Raw genomic sequence first — 20,775 nt, 5'->3', positions numbered from 1 at the left:
AATTAAATTCACATGAGACAGAATAACAGGAGAAAATTAAACAAAGCTTTATAACATGTATACATGGGAGAGACCCAGAAAAAGTGAGTAACTTGCCAAAATAGCAGAAGCTCTCACCTTAAATACCCTCCTCAGCTAAAGACAAAGGAGGATGTTGGGGATGGGGGGAGTCAGTTATGGGAGATTACCAGAAAAGCACAGTAAACAAGGATAAGGTTATTATGCAGATTTAAGTCCTTGCCTTCCACATTGATTAAGAGTTTCTAGATATAAGGTCATCCCCCCTTGTTCCTGGTGCAGAGAGGGAGACACGTTTACAGATGGAGATTTCCTTTACAAATGCAAATGTCTCTTAACAAAGGGTAAGTAAATTCTACTTTTCAGAGTTTTTCTCATGTCTGCAGTTTTTAAAAGTAACCAGCCCAAAATAATCCTCATGCCAAAGAGACATATCCCGGACAGCTCCAGTCCCCCACACTAACTTTTGACTACATCTATCTCAGCTAATTTGGCAGTGCTAATTTACGGACTTAGGAAATTCTTTTAGGGGTACACAAGCAAAATGTTTAAAAACTACTGTCTTCCAGCATCCGACTTACCTGCCCTCCTTCTCAGTCTAGACATTGGCATTCCCCTTCCTTCACTATTTAAGAGCGATGAGTAAGTACTCACTTTACATTAACATAAACAAAAGCCTGTGTGACTAATTGCACGCTTGCTTTCAAAAGAGATTTGCAGGTGATAAAAGTTTATAATAAATCTGTAACCACAGGAACATGAAAAGAATTTGTCACCCCAAAACATGCATCTTTGGCATAAGAATTGTTTTAGGCTGATTATTTTTAAGAAACATCAGACACAAAGAGAAACCCAAATATCTAGTAGAAGTTACCCATTTGTAAGGGAAATTGACATTTATAAGAGAAATCTCCGTTTGTGAGGGTGCCTCCCTCTCTGTACCAGGAAGGAGAGGATGACTAAGTCTCTAGACACTCTTATCAATAGAGAAGCAATGACTTAAATCTATATAACAACTTTACCCTTGTTTGTTGTGCTGACCTCACCTTAACCGGAGAATGTTAAGGCTATTTTTTGGAGGTGGTGAGCCAGCCAGGAGTAGGAGCAGAAGAGAAAATTTTGATCTGCCAATTGAAACTCATCCTGCCAGTGCATCCACATACCAGCCTGCCCTGTCTGATCCCTTAAACCTTACCCCAGACCCTGGGTTTGGGAGACAGAGTTGAGAGCCTTTCCTTCTGTCTCTTTACCATTCAATTGTGTAATAAACAGTTTCTTTTCTCAAAGACTAGTATACCACAGTATTGGCTTCTGTGCACCAGGCTGGAGAGAGCCCTTGCTTGGTAACAATTCTGGCGACCACAAAGGCACAAGGTCCTGTGACTGCCTGCATGAGGCTCTGGAGCCCTTGGTGGGGCACAGGCCTTTTGTCGACCCTAAGCGGCTGCCTAGACAGTTTTGTCTAGAGCCTTGGCTGACTGGATTCCCATTTCCCAGCTGTGACGCTCTGGGTGCCATGGTGCTTTTCTCTTTGAGGGAAGGGACAGTTTCTCAATCTAGATGTTTCTGGGTTCTGGGTGAGTAACTTTAAGAAAATGACCATGCCTTGCCTCATCTCTCTGGTTTGATTTCCTGGGAGTGTAGGTTTAGCTTGTATTCTGGGGAATCCTGGTGGGCTGAGTCCTGAACCTTGGGCCTGAACCATCCAAGGTAATTAGAGGAAGGATACAAAGTTCACTGGTGAAGTTGCTTCTGGATCTCGGCAACTCCCAGCTCTGGTTCTGACTTGCCCTTGGTAGTCTGGTTTTGGGTAGCTCCTGGCACTGGTTCTGAGATACTCCTGGCAAACCAGCCAGTATTCTGGTCTATGTTATACATAGAATTGTATTGCATGTTAATGCTTTGTCTGAATAGAATTGGCTATTTGGGGACTGAGTTTCTCAGCCACAGTCACAAATGCCCTTGAGAAGTTAACCTTATGAGGGTCTTCTGACTCCAAAGAAGAGGGGCTGTTCCCTCTGTTCCTTTGGGATGTTCCCAGGTGAATAGGGACCTTACAGAGGTGTTGGGGCATCTGCTCATGACATGCAATGGCCTCATAGGGCCCCTGTCTGAAGAACATATCTTATTGGGCCCTCATTGTGTGAGGTGAGGCATTTAGTAGTGGCAGCGCATCCAGGGCTCAAATCACCTGAACTTTGTGGGTTTCAAAGCACATAAGGGAAAAAGTGAACCCCACCCTTATTCTTGAGGGAGCTGTTCCCACAAAGCACACTATCAGACATTAAACACTATCCCCTAGAAAAACCTTGTTTGTTGCATCCACCTTGGAAAAAACCTTCTAAAATGGGAATAACTGTAAACACTGGCAAGACAACCTGGGATAATCTTAAATGACAGTGGCCACTTTGGGCTCCTTTTGAGCCTCCAAACTGAAGAACAAGGAAAATCTTTAATGTGGAGTGAGCCACAATTGCTTAAAACCTAAAGGTTCCAGAAGCTGTAAATATTTACAAAGTACTGTAAGATTTTACTAAGCTTGTTTTGTGTCCTGAGGGCTTGGCTTAATAATTGTCAGGTTGGAGGTCCCCAAAATACACTCGGACAAAAATGTGATGCTTATTTTGCAGTCAGAGATGGTCAGGCAGAAATGTGACTTGCACCCCTTTTGCAGCCAAGGGTCCTACCAAACTGCCATCAGCCACAGGGAGTTGCATTGGCCATTAGGAGAAAGCCTTGGTTTAGCCTTCATTGTGAGTAAGGGTCTTGGTTTCGGGGATGCTCGATATTTTTTGAGATCTGGTTCTAGCTGCAGCACAAATATACTTTTGACTGGCTGTGTCTAAATTTTGAAACAACGGGAAACACTAATTTGATCCTCGCCTGTAGCCCCCTGGGCTACATTCTCTAAAACTGGATGACTTTTAGCTATAATCCCATGAGAAAGGAAAGAGATGATATTCTTTTATAACACCACATGGCCACAGTATTCTTTAGACTCCAGAGAAAATGGCCAGACAATGGATCCTTAAATTGGAAAAACTTCCAAATTGGAAAAATCTTAGAGAGCTCTTGTAATGACTAGTCATAAGAACTTAATCAGACTTGGGGTCTCAGCTTCCTCTCATGGTCTTACAGATGCTAATGAAAGCCCCACCTGACCCCCAGCCCCAGGGTAAATTGGTCTAGAGTTGAACTGTGCTCTTGGAAAGAGGGCTTTTATTAAATACTTTGTACAGACTTTTTAAAAGGTGCAAATATTGTCCTGAAGTTTTAGAACATAAAATATTTTGATTCACCTCTTAAACTAGAAATCTCCCTGCTATAAAGAAGCAATTGGAAAAGTGTAGCTGAAAGGGTGGGTCAACATCTTTTATCATTCAGACTGTAATCCAGTTCTTTGGAGAACTGGAAACAACCATCTTTGTCTTGCAAATCCCTGCAGGGCCAGCAGTATGACTCCAGAAAGAGGTCTAAAGTTCACTTGTCTTTTTGCCAACCCCAAAGCCTCCCCTGTTCCTCTCAAAATGCTCATAGATATTGAGACATTAGAAACTGATCAGGCAAATATGCCCCAGAAACTCCATCTTAGAGAAAACTTGAATGTTTATGACTTTATGATATAGATTTTCTGCTCCCATCTTCTCTAGGACCTGAGAGCCATTCTTTGAAATGCAAATGTTTCGCATAAACTAGTGAGTTTTGTATTGCACCTGATTCACAGCAAAAATTTAATGGAAGCTGTGAGGTCTCTGCCCGTGTCTGCCTGTGTGCTCATGTGTGTCTACAGGTATATGTTGTAAATGTGAGATATTTTTCTACCTCTGTATGGCATGGCCAAAATTAAGAGCTCTATTTAATTGGCTTAAGGTAAGCACTTATATAAATTACTCCTAAATGTAATAGAAACTAACCCAAATGTTTTTCAAGCTAACAAGATGTAAATTAGTCTTTGGTAGATAAAAACTTATTTAAGTTTGTTAGTTTGGTTGAAATAGGCATATCTTCTAAGTTATCAACATTGGATATGATGCAGACGTGCAGCCTGGGTTTACTAGTGAAATAAGCTCATACCTTCTTTGTCAACAAAATAATAGCATAGACTGAGCTGATGTTGTCTAATGTCTCATGAAGTTCTCATAGGACATCTAAGTATAATCACTGGAAACAAAACTAAATAGATATAAGTAAGATAAAAGTTTTTGGGTAAACTTTTAAAAAGTAATTATTATGCACTATATGATGCGTATTTAAAATAATTTCCAAAATCTCTTGGTAACTTGAGACTTTGAAGTTTTGCCAGGTTAAATTAAATGATGGGAAATTCTTTAACTATCTAGATCATTTATCAATAAGATAAAATATTAGACATCAATTACTAAATATGGGTTTATCTATTTTTGCCTTTTTATTACACAGAAAAGATGTTTGAGTTCATTAGTAAACATCTATTGTATTTTATTTAAAAGTTGTACAATGAAGTAGCATGTTTCTAGAAATTATGAAAAGTATTTATAAATTTGCAAAACCACAGAATGCTGATGTAAAAGACAGTTCAGAGTTGCTCACTTATTAGTTTTCACTAAGAATTAAGGAGTCTGTAAGAGTTAAAATTCTAATTAATATATGTGTTTAAAGCTTCTAAAATTAATAAGGGAAACATACTTGTATTCAGGGAAAGTAAAATGTATGTTTTTAGTAAAGAAGGTATAAAAAATAGATTTTTTTTCTTTTTGCAGGGAAAGATTCACCCTGAGCTAACATCTGTTGCCAATCTTCCTCTTTTTTTTTCTCCTCAAAGCCCCAATGCATGGTTGTATATGCTAGTTGTAAGTCATTCTACTTCTATGTGAGCTGCCACCACAGCATGGCAACTGATAGACAAGTGGTGTGGTTCTGTGACTGGGAACTGAACCCAAGCTGCCAAAGTGATGAAAGCACCAAATTTTAACCACTAGGCCATCAGGGCTGGCTCAAAAATAGAAATTTTTGTTTGTTTGTATTGTTAAGAAAGATAAACTTGTCCTAAAGTACTAGGGGAAAAGGAGGTATGGGATAAATTCTGAATGTAAAAAGAAAGTTGTAGAAGGTTTGTGGAAGAAGAAATCTGAAAAAAAGAGTTTTGTGCATGGTCAAGTTGGCTAAGATTAAAATGAATTTACTTAAGTGAATAAGTTTTAATATCAAAAGTAAGATGATATGAAGTTAGAATTTGGTTTTCTCTCTCTCTTAAAAAGATAATTTTCTTCAACTTTTAGTGTGTTCTTGATATAAAGATTATAAAAAAGTTTTCTTTATTTTTAAGTAAGTCTACCTAAGGCACATAAATTCTAACTTTTGTCAAAACGGTTTCCTAAAATTACATGGGAAACATTGTCAAACAAATGATGATAAACCTTCTTAGGTTATATTGTGTGGGTGAATGTTATTAATATGTGTTTTAAAAATTATATAAAGTTTCTAAAATTCTTATCTGTCCCAATTACCAATCATAATTCTAGTTAGTGTCTTAAAGTGTTGTGTGTCACAGAAATAGCTGGGTTTCTTTGTCAGTTGCCATTTTTGAGTCTTCTGTCATTTACAGAGAGTTATTGTTTTACTCTGATGCGTTTGCAAATGTTTCATCTTCAGAGAGATTCATGGAAAGGACTCTGACACTTACTCTAGAATACAAGCTTCTGATAAACTTTCAGATTATAAAACTGAGCTGGGTATGAAATTATACAACTCTAACTGAGAAATTGATGGCTTCATAAAACTGCTAACAAAAGACTAAGATGGAGAATTGTTACACGGGACTGAATGAACTGATGAGGATGATTATAATTTTTATGACTTCTCATCTGAAATATTGCTGATTTTTTAGTGTTTTGGTTTTTCTGATTTAAGGACACCTTTTCTCTTTTCTCTTAAGCTAAATGTGACTTATAGCAATTTAGTAAATGATACCTTTGTAAACAGAATTGAAAAATTTGTCTTTTTATCCATACCTGATTCCTCCAGACTTTGGAGACTCTTGGTGAGTAAAATTCTTATTTTCATGGCAATATAGTTATTTACATAAGTTCAATAAGAATCTTTTCTCCTTATAGTAGGACACAATGGGAAACATTGGTTATATTACCAAAGCTTCGACTGGAATGTCATATTAGAGAGAAACATGCAGACTCAGATATGACCAGACAGCTAAGAAACAAAGATTGACTTTATCAAATAAAGCAATTTGGAATTTGGCCTGGTACCTTTCTTACAGGATTCCAAGCAACCTTACTGGGTAAGTAAAGAAGGTCACTTCCATGGCAGGTGCAAAGAAGTTGGGGTATTTTGGGGAACCTCGAGGGAAGAGAGGAATTCACCAAAATCTATAGGCATTGCAGGTGGAATCTGATGAAAAGTCCTTGCCTTGGCTCTCCTGTCCTCAAGAGGCCTTTAATGTTCAATCTGAGATTCCTTATAAAAAGTTCCAGCAAAGCAGATTTAAAAGAGCCCATATGATCAATTACTATTCTTGCCATACTTATGTAAATAACTGGGCCAAGTTTATTGAAACCAGACTTATTTTACCAACCAATTAGTCTTTCTTTGTCTATCTTTAGTAAAAATGAGGGTGATTTTAGAGAGAAAAATTATGTTTCAGTAGAAACTATAATATACACTTGTGGATATTAGATTCTAGACCTGTTGTGTTTGAGGGGTTTTTTTTGTTTTCTATCTGTAAACTGAACTAGATCCTGAATTTTCCTAGTCTCCTGAAATATCTGGCTACAAATGTCCAAACTAATGTCTTCAATTTTTTCCCCCATCATTTTCTTTTGGAATCATTGAGAACTGAAAACAATCTTTTTCCTGGAGCCCTGCAAACTAACGCTGGACAACTTGATAGAAACGTAAGAGACATTCATGTCTGTTGCTGTGTAAGCCACTCAAAAAGACACCTGAACACCTGGTGATACCATCAGAGACAATTCAAACTACAAAAGATCCTTTGACCCTGACATCTAGAAATCTTTTTGACTGGTTGCCCCCTGGGCTCCAAAACTGATTTATAATTTGCCATGACCATTAGCCTTGTTTTTCTTTTTGTTTCTCTAGAAATACTTTTTATTAAATACACAAGTAAACCTGGTTACTTGTGTAGGGGAGCAGAATTTGTCACCTCAAGATGTGTCTCTGTGGAATGAGGATTATTTTGGGCAGTTTATTTTTAAGAAGCTGCAGTCAGGGGAGAAGCTCTGAAAACCAAGTAGAAGTCACCCTTTGTAATAGACATTTACATTTGTAAGGGAAATCTCCATTTGTACAAGTGTCTCCCTCTCTGGTACCATGAAGAGGGAGATGACCTTATCTCTAGAAATTCTTATCAATGCAGATGGCAAGGACTTAAATCTGCATAATTACCTTAATCTTATTTACTGTCCTTTTCTGGTAATCTCCCATAATTGACTCCTGCCACCCCAACATCCTCCTTTTGTCTTTAGCTGAAGATGGTATTTAAGGTGGCAACCTCAGCCATTCTGGTGAGGAACTCAGTTTTCCTGGGTTTCTCCCATGTATACATTTTATAAAGCTTTGTTTGATTTTCTTCTGTTATTGTGTCTCATGTCAATTTAATTCTTAGACCAGTCAGAAGGAACTAGAATGGGTAGAGGAAGTTTTCTTCCTCCCCAACACTTGCTTACACTGTATATACCTAATTTTGGGAGACACTTCCTGTTGATCCAGGAGGCCTGGAGGGAATTTGAATTAAGAAACTGGACACTGCCAGATATTCCTCTGGACCACCTTTGTTGTGGAGATGGGGTAACGTGCAAAAATTCTAATAATGTAAAGTGTCAACCCAAAACCAGGAGAAAGGGAATATTTCCAAATGAGTGCTAAAGAATTTCATCCCTCCAGCCCTTCTTGGGCCTATGCCACTCACCAGTAGGAAGCAGCTAGAATGGCTACCCCGTATTTCTCAAGATGGAGGAAGCAACAACCAAAAAGGGGGATTTGTAACCACAGGACCAGCAACAGAATTTGTCACCTCAAATTATGCCTTTTTGGCATAAGAATTATTTTAGGCTGATTATTTTTTTTTATTTTTTATTTTTTTTAAAGATTTTATTTTTTCCTTTTTCTCCCCAAAGCCCCCCTGGTACATAGTTGTATATTCTTCATTGTGGGTCTTTCTAGTTGTGGTATGTGGGACGCTGCCTCAGTGTGGTCTGAAGAGCAGTGCCACGTCCGCGCCCAGGATTCGAACCAACGAAACACTGGGCCGCCTGCAGCGGAGCACGCGAACTCAACCACTCGGCCAAGGGGCCATAGGCTGATTATTTTTAAACAACAGCAGACACAAGGAAAAACTGTTCCAACCTAGTAGAAGTTATCCATTTGTAAGGGAAATTTACATTTATAAGAGAAATTTCTATTTGTGAGGGTGCCTCCCTCTCTGTACCAGGAAGGAGAGGATGACTAAGTTTCTAGACACTCTTATCAATAGAGAAGCAATGACTTAAATCTACATAACAACTTTACCTTTGTTTACTGTGCTGATCTCATCTTAACCGGAGAATGTTAAGGCTATTTTTCATGGGTGGTGAGCCAGCCAGGAGCATGAGCAGAAGAGAAAATTTTGATCTGCCAATTGAAACTCATCCTGCCAGTGCTTCCACATACCAGCCTGCCCTGCCTGATCCTTTAAACCTTATCCCAGACCCTGGGTCGGGGAGACAGAATTGAGAGTCTTTCCTTCTGTCTCCTTACCAATTGATTGTGTAATAAACTTTCTTCCCTTAAAGGCTGGTGTACCACAGTATCAGCTTCTGTGTGCATGGGTGGAGACAGCCTTTGCTCAATAATAAAACATTTCTATGCTTGTATTTTTGGCAGCTAAAATAATGAGAGGTAAAAGAACTCTTTTTACAGAAAGCAGGAAATAATGCCTCCAGAACCAAGGATGAAGCAGTTACCCTAAGTCTGTCCTGAATTTCTTTTTTTACTAAAATCATGACCCACTTTTATCATTTATTAGCCTTTAAACTTGAAATATCTGGGTTTGTTTCCTCTCAATCTATTTTTCCTCAATTTGCGTACAACTTGCTTTTTTTCCCCAGTGTTTTCAATGAGATCATCGAACACCAAAACCTGAGTCTTTAATCCCACTGCCAGAAAGAAATAAAATACAAAGAAACCTTCCATGGAAAACATGTAATAACATGAAAGTTTGCTCTTACCAGCAAAAGCCAAAATATGAAAATCCAGACTGCAAAACTGCTAAACTGTGGTTGAAATCTTTTAAATAAGAAATAAACACACAAATCAAAATTCTAAATTCTTCTTTTCTTTTCCAAAACAATGAATTATAGACTTTAAGAAAACATAAGTAGATACTTCCTTTTTAAAATATTGTGGTAAAAAACACATATCATAAAATTTACCATTGATCATTTTTTAAAATTTTTTAATTTTTTATTAAGATTTACCATTGATCATTTTTAAGTGTATAGTTCAGTAGCATTAACTATATTCACATTGTTGGGCAACAGATCTCTAGAACTTTATCATCTTGCAAAACTGAAACTCTATGTCTATTGAACAACTTCCCATTTCCCCCTACCCCCCATTACCTGGGAAGCACCATTGTTTCTGTTTTTATGAGTTGGACTAATTTAGATACCTCATATGAGTGGGATCATAAAGTATTTGTCTTTTTGTGACTGGCTTATTTCACCTAGCATAATGTTCTCAAGGTTCATCCATGCTGCAGCATGTCATAGGATTTCTTTCTTTTTCAAGGCTAACTAATATTCCATTGTATGTGTATACATTTTCTTTATCCCTTCATCCATCAATGGACATTTGGGTTGCTTCCACCTCCTGGCTATTGTGAATAGTGCTGAAATGAGCATGGGTGTACTAATATCTCTCCAAGATCCTGTTTTCAATTCTTTTGGATATATACCCAGAAATGGGATTACTGGATCATTTGATAGTTCTATTTTTAATTTTTTGAGGAAACTCTGTATTGTTTTCCATAGCAGCTGTACCATTTTACATTCCCACCAACAGTGCACAGAGTTCCAATTTCTCCACATCCTTGCTAACACTTGCTATTTTCTGTTTTTTCAGTCGTGGCCATCCTAATGGATGTGAGGTGATAGCTTGTTGTGGTTTTGATTTGCATTTCTCTAATGTTTAGTGATGCTGTGCATCTTTTCATATGCTTGTTGGTCATTTGTATGTACTCATTGGAGAAATGTATATTCAAGTCTTTTGTCCATTTTTTAATCAGGTTATTTGTTTTCTTGTTGTTGAGTTGTAGGAGTTTCTTATATATTCTCGAATTAACCCTTTAACAGATATATGATTTGCAAATATTTTCTCCTTTCTGTAGGTTGCCTTTTCACTCTGTTGACTTTTTCCTTTGATGCACAGATGTTTTTAAGTTTGGTACAGTCCAAGTTGTATATTTTTGTTTTTGTTGCTTGTGTTTTTGCTGTCATATCCAAAAAAATCATTGCCAAATCCAATGTCATGAAACTTTTCCCTTATGTTTTCTTCTAGGAGTTTTATGGCTTTAGGTCTTACAATTAGGTCTTTAATTCATTTTGAGTTAGTATATGGTATAAGATAAGTGTTCATTTTTTTTTTTTGTATGTGGATATTCAATTTTCCCAATACTAATTGTTGAGGAGGCTGTCCTTTCCCCATTGTGTTGTGTTGGCATCCTTGTTGAAGATCATTTGACCATACACTAGAAGGTTTATTGCTGGGCTCTCTATTCCATTCCATTGATCAATGTGTCCGATTTTATCCCAATACCACACTGTTTTGACTGCCGTAGTCTTGTAACATGTTTTGAAACCAGGAAGTGTAAGGCCTCCAACTTTATTCTTTTTCGAGATTGTTTTGGCTATATGGGGGTCCCTTGAGACTCCATATGAATTTTAGGATTTTTTTTCATATTTCTGCAAAAATGTCCCTGGGATTTGGATAGCGATTGCATTGAATCTGTAGACCGCTTTGGGTAGTATGAAACGTTTTAACCACATCTTAAGTCTTCCAATCAATGAACAAGGGATGTCTTTCCACTTACCTATGTCATCTTTAATTTCTTTCAGCAATGTTTTGTAGTTTTCAGTGTACAAATCTTTCACCTCCTTGGTTAAGTTTATTCCTAAGTATTTAATTCTTTTGATGCTATCCTCAATGGGGATTGTTTTCTTAAATTCCTTTTGGAATTGTTCATTGTTAGTATATAGAAATGCAGCTGATTTTCATGTGTTGATTATATATCCTGCAACTCTGCTGAATTTGTCTGCCCTAAATTTAGCACTGTGGAAATATAAACTTTTTCATGGAGAATTTTACTTCATTAATCTTTGTTGGAACATTATTGGGTAATATAATGGATGACATCCTCAGCCATATTCTTCAGAAAATAAAGAAGTATTTTTATAGTCATTTCTTTTATTTGCTCTTTCATTGCCAGATATGAACTAAGTGCCTACACATTTCAGGCACCATGCTTGGATCTGGGTACAATTGACAGATTAAGCATACTTAGTCTTTGCTTCATTGAGTCTAGATTCTGGTAACCAAACAAATAAAAACAGTAACAAATGGTGATAAGAACCATGAAGAAAATGGTCCAGGAGTCAGGTCCGGAACTACAGAGAGGTCTCTCTGGGGAGGTGACATGAAAGCTGAGACCTGGGAGAAGCAGACCACCACTGAGCATGGATGGGGAGGGATGGTGGGTCCACCATCAAGGGAGAGGCCCTTGTTTATAAAGGCTCTGAGGAGGGAAAGAGCTTCGAGAAACAAAAAGGAGGCCATTACAGCTTGAGTGTAGTAGGCAAGGAGAAAAAAGGCAGGAGATGCAGGTGGGAGAGGTCAGAGGTCATGTCCCTTGAAAAGTCCAAGGAATGATACTGAATTGTAGTTTAACAAAGGAGAATTCATAGGGTATTTTGAAGTCCACATACTGTGTTCTATGTTCAGAAAAGTGAATGGTTCGATGAGCTCTCTCCAATACTTTGCCATGCTCTCAACCATGCTTAGACAAGGTAGAAAGAAATTCTTCTCAGGCTGAGCTCTCTGGGAGAGCCTGAACTATAGGAGTGCTGTGTGACTGGGAGAAAAGAGACACCAGATGGTGAAAATTAAGGACCTGACTCGTGTCCCTCCCCTGTTAGAAAGCTATCTCATGTTCCTCTTATCATGCCGTGCAGTCAGAGAGTTCAGTAAACACTGCACAAAAACCCTAACATAACTCTGAACAGACTGCCAAGGAGATGCAAGCAGAGTACTTTTCAGTAACAGGAAAATTGGGCCTAACATAAACCCTTCAAATAAAACCTATGGAGATACTCAGTTTCTTGGTTTGTCAAGAAGAAATTTTTCAGAGAATTTTAGAGTATACCTAACAAGCTAATTTGCCTATCACTTTGGGAAAAGTTATTTTTGTTCTTTTTCATCTTCTGACAGAGCTTAACCATGGTTCCATAGGGCCACTGAGTTAACTAGCTGAATTAAGATGAAAGGAAAGCATTCCATTCGGGTCCTTGCAAAGCTTTCCCATATGAGTCAGTTCAACTAAACACGTTATACCATGTTCCGTAGAAAGAGGAGACCTCATAGACCATTTATAGGCTGTTTATTGGGTTCAGTGGACAAAGAAGGAAGAAGTGATTCCAAACAGTGTGCTCCCACTCCACTGTAGCCATAACCTCAAGGTGGTACCCTGCATAGTCTGGTCTCTTCCTGGGGCTGGATGGGGCAGCACACACTGCAGTGTTAGTCATCTCTCTTGGGTCACGGCTCTGACTGCTCTGTACTGGCATTTTCAGTTGTTTGTTCAACAGGTGAGAGTAAGGGGGTTAGTCAGAGCTTACTGAGTCATCTCAGCCAGCAGGGTGTGCAGTGCTGTGATGGTTCCCTGTGCCGGGGCTGTCTCCTTTTAGGTCAAACTTGGCTCCGAAGCAGGGTCTACTTCTTCCCACCCTGTCCGAGTCTATTACTGTGGATGTGGAGCTTTCTTTTCAATGACTCATTTACTAGAAAGTCATGCTTATTAAAAGGCAAAGGTGGTTGTAGTAGAGGAGGTGGTGGATAAGTATTTGCTTGACTGCCTTATCTTACTGAGTAAAACCAATAACCAAACAATTTCTAGGTCAGGTCGTGGTGACCAGCACAAGATTCTTACTTTTGCTTTTCTTTCTTCGCTGCTCAAGATGAGATTCACAAATAGAATGTCAAGAAACTCACCGTGTAACTACACTTTGAGTAAGTATCTTCTAAGGGTAACAATGCCTAAGGATTCATGTGGAACCCTTTGGAAAGGATTGGGGCACACTATTAAAGAAAAACTCCAAGCCAGTGTTTTTCAAATTGCAGATTTATTTGTGGGGTATAGTAACTGTCTTCCAGAAATTTAAAAATTTGCTTTCACTTTGATGGTAAGCTTTAAAAAACTAATATAAGCATATTCTGGAATCATCAGAATGAACCTATGTGTGTTTGTGTTTAGGGTTTCCTTGGGGCATAGCAGCACTATTTTGATCATTTCCAGGTAATGGGACCTAAACAGAGGTGGACTTAATATGATCTATTCCAGCCAAAGGTGATCAAATGATATTAACTGTCTGTGTACTGTACAATCAGCAACTCATCACAGTTTGATTTAAAAAAAGTAATGGCTAAATTGGTTCATTGCTGGGTGCGTGGTAGACAAGCCATGCTGTACTCAGAAGAACCTTCACTCTGACCAGATTCATTCTGCCAGGGGCAATTCAATTTCAACAAAATAACAGTATCCTAAATATTGAACTAACGTTTTTTGCTTTTATTGTTTTGTAGTTTTGAGTATAATTCATTTATAAATTGGATTTGGTTTGTGGTTGTATGAGACCTAAAAACTGAAGATTATATTTAGTTTTATATTCACATGTATTTATATAATACTTTAACATTGGGAGGTGCCAAAAGAGCTTTTTCTTTAAAGAGGTCCAAACATTTCTCAAGTTTTAGAAACATTCTGCTAAATAGACAGGTCTCATGATGCAAGATTGTCCCTCTTGCTCTCCTAGCTTAAGGTATTTGTTCTGGTGGTTCTCAACCCTGACCACACTTCAGGATCAACTGAGGAGCTTAAAAAAACAATACCCACCCTAAGAGGATGGGAAAAGATATGCCATGCAAACAGTAACTAAAAGAGAGCTGGAGTAGCTGTGATAATATCAAATGAAATGTTGCAGCACTGTTTACAATAGCCAAGACGTGGAAGCAACCTAAGTGCCCATCAACAGACGAATGGATAAAGAAGATGTGGTACATATATACAATGGAATACTACTCAGCTGCAAAACAGAACAAAATCATTCCATTTGCAATAACATGGCTGGACCTTGAGGGAATTATGTTAAGTGAAATAAGGCAGCAAGAGAAAGATAATCTGTGTATGACTCCACTCATATGAGGAATTTAAAACTATGGACCAAGAACAGTTTAGTGGATACCAGGGGAAAGGTGGGGGGGGGGGGGGGTTGGGCACAAAGGGTGAAGTGGTGCACCTACAACATGGCTGACAAACATTAATGTACAATTGAAATTTCACAAGATTGTAACCTATCAATAACTCAATAAAAAACACACACACACACACACACACACACAAATATCAAATGAAATGGATTTTTAAGACAAAAGTTGTTACTACAAACAAAAGTAGTAAGGGTGAATACACCAGGAGAAATAAAAATTATAAACATATATGCACATACCAATAGAACCTCCAAATACATGAAGAAAGATGGATAGAATTGAAGGGAGAACTAGAAAATTCAATGATAATAGTTGAAGACTTCAATATCCCACTTTCAAAGATGGATAGAACTAGGCATAAAATCAACAAGGAAATAGAAGACTTGAACGATACTGTAAAACAACTAGACTTAATGGGCATCTATAGAGTGCTCCATCTAACAACAACAGAATACACAGTCTTCCCAAGTGCACATGGAACATTCTCCAGGATAGATCATATGTTAGGCCATGCAAAAAGTCTCAATAATTTTTAAAGGATTTTTAAAGTATGCTCTCTGACCACAATGGAATGAAATTAGAAATCAATAACAGAAGGAAATTTGGCACATTCAAAAATATGTGGAAATTAAACAACATGCTCATAAACAACTAGTGGGTCAAAGAAGAAATCACAAAGGAAATTAGAAATACTTAGAGATGAAAAAAGGGGAAAACATACCAAAACTATGGGATGCAGCTAAAGCAGTGCTTAGAGGGAAATTTACAGCTAAAATGCCTAAATTAAGAAAGAAGAAAGATCTCAAATCAATAACCCAATCTTCTACGTTAAGAAACTAGCAGAAGAGCAAACTAAACCAAAGAAGCAGAAGGAAGTAAATAATAAATAGCGGAGTAAAAAAATAAATGAAATAGGGGCCAGCCCTATGGCCAAGTGGTTAAGTTCACGAACTCTGCTTTGGTGGCCCAGGGTTTCACCGGTTTGGATCCCAGGCGCGGACATGGCACGGCTCATCCAGCCATGCTGAGGCGGCATCCCACATGCCACAACTAGAAGGACCCACGACTAAAATATACAACTATGTACTGGAGAGCTTTGGGGAGAAGAAGGAAACATAAAATCTTTAAAAATAAATAAATAAGTGAAATAGAAAATATAAAAATAATAGAGAAAATCAACCAAACCAAAAGCTGGTTCTTTGTAAAGATGAATAAAATTGACAGACCTTTAGCTAGACTGACCAAGAAAAAAGAAAGACTGAAATTATTAAAATCAGGAATGAAAGAGGAGATATTGCTATCAATCTTACAGACATAAAAGGACTATATAGGAATACTGTAAATAGTTGTATGCCAAAAAATTAGATAACCTAGATGAAATGGATAAATTTCTAGAAAGACACAAACTACAAAAACTGACTCAAGAAGAAATGGAAAATCTAAACAGACCTATAGCAAGTAAAGAGATTGAATTAGTAATCCAGTACCATTAGAATACAATTTCCCAAAAAGTAAAGCCCAAATCAGCATGGTTCCACTGCTGAAGTTTACAAACATTTAAAGAGAAATTAACACCAATTCTTCACAAACTCTTCCAAAAAATAGAGGAGAAGGAAACCTTTCCCAACTCATTCTACAAGGCCATCATTACCCTGATACCAAAACCAGACAACAGGAGAAGAAAACTGCAGACCAATATCCTTTATGAATATCAATGCAAAAGTCCTCAACAAAATACTAGCAAACTGAATCCAGCAACATGTAAAAAGAATTATACACCATGGTCAAGTGAGATTTATCCCAGGAATGCAGGTTGGTTTAACATACAAAAACCAATCAATGTGATACACCATTTTAATAGAATAAAGGACAAAAAAGATCATCTCAGTAGACACAGAAAAAGTACTTGACAAAAATCCAACACCGTCTCCTGGTAAAAACACTAAGCAAACTAGAAATAGAAAGGAACTTCTTTAATCTGATAAAGGACATCTACGAAAAACCCCACAGCTAACATCATAGTTAGTGGTGAAAGACAGCAAGCTTTGCCCCTAAGATCAGGAAGAAGACACCTTATCATTTTTATTCAACTTTCTACTGGGGCTTCCAGTTGGGGCAATTAGGCAAGAAAAGCAAATAAAAGGCATCTATATTGGAAAGGGAAAATTAAAACTATCTCTGTTTACAAATGATATAATCTTGTATATAGAAAATCCTAAGGAATCCACACACACACACACACAAAACCAACACTGTAAGAGCTAATGTACAAGTTCAGTGAGTTTGCAGGGTACAAGATAAACATAGAGGGAATTTCATTTCAAGATGGGCAAAAGGTGTTACTGTGTCAGGCTTAGCACTAGTCTAGGCTACTGTGGGGTTGGACAGTCAGCCTTAGTGACAGGGAGTCCATGCTGCTGGGTCCGTGAGTAGGTTCCTTCATGGCTATTCCAGTCACGAGTCCACTGTGCAAACATGGAGGGGACTGAAGATGGCGGCCAGCTGACCTCCATGAGACGAGTGGGCCTGTCCATCTGGCGGTCCAGTGCCTCCTCCCTGGGGGATGCTCTCTGGTGAGCACTGGCAGAAGTCATAAAGACCTGCCTCTTGCCCAGAACTCTGTGTCCCTGATATTCCAACTTCTCTCATTCCAGGCCCACAGCCATTCCTGTTACCCATTTGAGTTCATGGGTACAAGGAAGGCATGCAATTCACTATTCATTTAAAAACATGTATTAAGCACTACCTTGTGCCAGGCATGATGCTGAGCACTGGGATCACCACAGTGAGCGAGACTGTCACTGTCACCATTCCTGCCTTCTTGGAGCTGACAGTCTAGCAGGGGAAAGGTATTAGACGAGCAATTTCTAGGGAGATGTGGAAGTACACAGTGCTGTGGGAACTGCAGAAGGAGGACCTAGCCTAGTCAGGAGAGGAGGGGTCATCACAAGAGTCGCAGAGTCTTCTCTGAAAAGTGTCTAGGCTGAGAACTTAGCCAGGAGGATGGGGTGGGGGCTGGGCTGGAGAGGGGGAGTCTTCCAGGCAGAAAGAATGCGCCATGGATCTGAGGTGGGAAAGAGCATGAAACATTCAAGGAACAGAAGTGAGGCGGGGGCAACTGGGCTGGAAGAAGGAGCCTTATTAGGCATGAGAAAGACTTGGGGCTTAACCTGAGGATGATGGAAAAACGTCTGGTATGTCCTGAATGTTGCCTTTAAAGGGCCACTCTATCCTGTGAGGAGAATGACTTGGAGAAGGACGAGCGAGGAGCAGGGCTGCCATTTAGGAGCTGGTGTGCGGCCGACCAGATGGTGGTGTAGACAAGGGTGGGGGCCACGGGGTAAAGGGAAAGATTCAAGAGCTATTTAGAAGGTAGAATGAACAGGGCTTGGTGAAGGATTGGATAAGGAGTGAGGAAGAGGGGAGGGTCAGAGAGATCATGAAGGTTTCTGGTCTGAGCAAAAGGATGCATTTCCCAAGATGCAGAGAGCGGAGGGGAGGGGAGTCTGGAGGTTCATTTATCATCTCCATTCATTGATGTCCTAGTAAGAGATCAATCAGTGGAGATGTGGAGGAAAGTCAAGGGATGAGTAAAAGGCTGTCCCTGCCCCGAAGAGGGTGCAGTCTAGGGGGCAAAGAAGAAATGTCCACAAATAAATGCAATCCTGTAGATTGCACTGTCAAAAATCTTACTGATTTTTGACCAAGTAATCCAACTCCTGGAGAGTGATCTGAAGGCAATAACTCTAAAGAAAATGGTGAATCCATTTCAATTCAACACACCCTTTCTGGAGCAACTACTCACAATACACCAGGTGCCATTTGGCCTGAGGAATCAAAGACGAATGAACCTGACCTCAAGTTGCCCACAGTTCATTGGAAAGGAAAAAATAAGCATAAAAGTAACTGTGGTATGAGACAATGTGATCAGAGCCAGGTGAGAAATGAGGAGAGGTGGGCAGCAGGTCAGATTCCGCCCAAAGGCCTGCACCCCCATAGGATGGGGATGCCCCCCTCAGCGCCTCCTCCTTGGGGCAGAATTAGATTGGAATTTATTTTTCTGGATATATAATGTTTGCAATATTAGCTCTCTTAACCATTGTTCTAAATTGTAAATAAAATGTTATGCGTAATGTAGCTAGTATAAACTTCAGTATACAGCATTATTTGTACTGGTTTGGGGGTTTGGCAGGGTCTAAGAGGACGTTTGAAACTTAACATTACCAGGGTTGCCAGATGAAAATACAGGACCCCCAGTTATACATGAATTTCAGATGAACAAATGAATAATGTTTTAGTATAAATATGTCCCAAATATTTCACAGGGCATAAATTAAAAGGTTATTTGTTGTTTATCTGAAATGACAGATGGGGCACAAAGACAACTTCATGTTTATGTGGTAGAAGTCATTTAAAAGATTTCACAGAGGGAATGATATATTTTTATACTAAAAAATTCATAATCATCTCTTTCCCTAAGTAAAATGCCAGAGTAGCCAAAGCATTATACAACAAAAAAATTTTTAGTCTAAGTATGCCCCATGCAATATTTAAGACACACTTACACTAAAAAAACTATTCATTATTTACCTGAAATTCAAATTTAATTCAAATTCAACTGGGTGTCCTGTATTTTTGTTTGCTAAACCTAGCGACTCTGAGTGACATACACAGCCTTAAGCTACACACTGCCTTCTTGTTTCCTCATGACCCACTCATTTAGGAACCGATTTCTAGAAGACCAGCCAGTTGTGAATCTGAACAGGGTAACCTGTCTGCCCCTACTGGTGAATCCAGTCAACGGATGTGCCTTCAACGCCCTGCTTAACTACTTAGTAAACACTCACCAAGTGTCAGCTACAAAGTTAAAAAACCAGATAGCCCTTGCTTTCGTGGGACTTGCCATCTAACAGAAAAGGATCTATGTTGGCAAATGCTATAAACTCTCTCCCAGGGAGCACGGGAGACAGATGTGCAGGTAGAGATGGGCACAAAGATGACTCCTCCACGTGCGCATGGTGGGAGCTCCTTTAGGAAGATCAGAGTGGATGATTTACCTTTATTCCATAAAATTCATAATTATCTTTTTATGAGTAAAATTCCAGAGTATTAAAGCATTATAAAATTTGGAATAAACAATAGAGTCGAGTACACACACAGACACTATTTTTTATATACTTAAGGACTAATTCAATCTTTTGAAAAAAGGGACCATCTTTCTATTGGAGAAAGAGGAAAATCTCTTCCTTCTTATTCATTCATTCACTTTCCCCTCAGCTTCTTCTTCTCTGATGGATCTAAGAAATTTTGAGGAGGAGGATGGGGGTGGGGTGAGGTGGGGTGGGGTGGTGAGAGTCATGTGAGGAGAAATGCTTAATTTCAACCGACTGTTGAGAGGTGTAATTTTTCTATTTCCCTACCTTCTCAAGACTTTTTATCTTCCAAGCCAGAATATCTGATCTGTCAACTTTTTTTCTTCATCTTCATCAATGGCTACTTCCTCATTCACAAGACAGCCTCTGCTAAAACAAGAGTTCCGAGTGGGGACAGACCACAGGAAGGGTAGGACACTTGTATATCCTTTGCATTAAAAACATATCAAATTCTCTCCTTGCTTTTTTTCTCTCAGGTCAGGTAGAAAATAATCCTATTTTTCCTCCATCAATATCAATGTCCCGCCACAAATATCCACATGTATTCATGTGGCCCACAAGACCTATAATTCTGTCATCTCCTAAACCCAAGAGAAAAGGTAGAGAGAAAAAACTGGGTGCTATTGGTACTTGTCACTACTGTTAAGTAACAGGGCATCTCTTGGGCATTAGAGAAGAATCTGTTAATATTTGCTTCCCCATCCATTTTGAAAAAAATTTGAGGAAGCCCATTAAAAACACAAATATAGAGCCGGCCTGGTGGCGTAGTGGTTGGGTTTGTGCACTCTGCTTCGGTGGCTCGGGTTTCACAGGTTTGGATCCCAGGCGCGAACCTAGCACTGCTTGTTAAGCCACACTGTGGCGGCATCCCACATAAAATAGAGGAAGATTGTACAGATGTTGGCTCAGCGACAATCTTCTTCAAGCAAAAAGAGGAAGATTGGCAACAGATGTTAGCCCAGGGCCAATCTTCCTCACAGAAAAAAAAAAAACACAAATATAGAAGAGTTTCCAGCTTGAATATCAATTGTGTTCAACTTCAGATTTGAATGTGGCTACCTCAGGAGAGACGTAG

Source organism: Equus przewalskii, chromosome 27 (assembly GCF_037783145.1).
Source record: "Equus przewalskii isolate Varuska chromosome 27, EquPr2, whole genome shotgun sequence".
NCBI lineage: Eukaryota > Metazoa > Chordata > Mammalia > Perissodactyla > Equidae > Equus > Equus przewalskii.
This window is presented reverse-complemented; position numbering follows the sequence as displayed.